Source organism: Buceros rhinoceros, unplaced genomic scaffold (assembly GCF_000710305.1).
Source record: "Buceros rhinoceros silvestris isolate BGI_N320 unplaced genomic scaffold, ASM71030v1 scaffold5207, whole genome shotgun sequence".
NCBI classification, from domain to species: Eukaryota; Metazoa; Chordata; class Aves; order Bucerotiformes; family Bucerotidae; genus Buceros; species Buceros rhinoceros.
Window position 1 is genome coordinate 76,504 of NW_010421464.1, and position 1,434 is coordinate 77,937.

Consider the following 1,434-nt stretch of genomic DNA (forward strand, 5'->3'; position numbering starts at 1 on the left):
AAAAAAAAAAAACCCCCCCCCCCCCCCCCCCGCCGTAAGGTCCCTTGAGTCTTTGCTTGTATGTGCCAATTTGCAAAGACTTTCCTGGGAGATGAAAAGTCTCATGATCCGTCAAGTTCAGGCTTGGGACATTAGTCACAAAACCTGACACCAGCCTCGAGCTCACCTGCTGTAATGTCTCCTGTTCACACATATGAGATGAAACCTTCCTGCCCCCAGCTTGGGAAGTAACCAGTTACTTATTTCATAGTCCACCTCTCCACTATGCCTGGCTGCCGGAGCTGGGCATGGTCTGAAGCACAGGGTGGTGTCCTCACTGATCCTGGAAGGAGTTGTTCTTTAGTTATAACCATGTGTTTGAGCTGATCCTCTTAGGAGGTCGAGCTTGCAGTTGCAACTCTTACCCCATATCTTACACAGTTTGAGTCTCAAAATATTTTATGCCACAGGAGAAAGCTGGTATTGAGTTCAAAAGTAGTTTGGGATCTATTGATGTGTGGAAAGCCAATTGAATGCACAAGCATGGTCTTAGTATAAGATGACCTGGTTTGAAATCAGTAGTCTCAGGATTTGTTTTAGGCACTGTACCAACTGATAAGCATGGATTTGCTATGATAACTGAGTTAGGATTGTGCCTAGAAGTACCTCCCACCCAGATATTGCCTGGGTGGCCATTCAGAGAGTCTCTGCCTCTCCAGCTGGGATGCAGGGAAAAATGATCACTATGTAAACACCGCCCTTTCAACCTGTGCACCCAGCACAAGTACGGAAAGCTGACTGTGACTGCCCTGAAAAAAATAACGTACATTTTAGCTCTGGCTGGGATTTTGTAGATGAGGACATGGGAGCCACAGGTGCAGGTGCCATATTTCTATCTAGCATGCTTTGAAGAAGGCACACCATTATTTTTTAGCAAAAAGTGAGTCAGCCCACACCCCTTGAGGTGAGGCAAAGATTGCAAAACCTTTCAGGCAGATTTGGTATGTTTTCCTGTCCCTCCCTCCAAGCTTGCAGGGTGGGGAGGACAGCACAACCTTAGTGCTGGAGGAAATATAAAAAATTTGGGGGAATTATTTGGGGCTAAACCACGAAAGCATCGGTAGTAAATTTGATCAGTACTAACTGTACAACAGTGAGGTCTTTAGTCTTTTTTCCCTTTTGTATCACTTTAAACTTATGAAAAGCTGAATTTGAGGCTTTTACTGTTGCAAAATCCTCTCCTCTGAAAGGGTAATGGATCTATAGCAGATCACATAGACCTTATGTGTAAAATATTCACAGGTCATTGCAAGTGAATACAGAGTTTTACAAATTTTCTCTCCTTACAGTTAATACACAATATCCCATTTACACACTTCTCTTTTTTTTTTTGCCTTGTGTACTGACATGTTATTTCATGTTACTCATCATGGACCAGCCCAAGGGCCTGCTGAA

The 1,434-nt window shown here is 43.8% G+C and overlaps 1 protein-coding gene across 1 annotated transcript in view; it reads left to right on the forward strand.

Moving 5' to 3' along the window:
- LOC104496536 (beta-1-syntrophin-like) overlaps positions 1-1,434 on the forward strand; it is a gene marked incomplete at its 3' end in the record, with an annotated part of 44,185 nt that overhangs the window by 16,539 nt on the left and 26,212 nt on the right. The gene's annotated exons all lie outside the window — the stretch shown is intronic.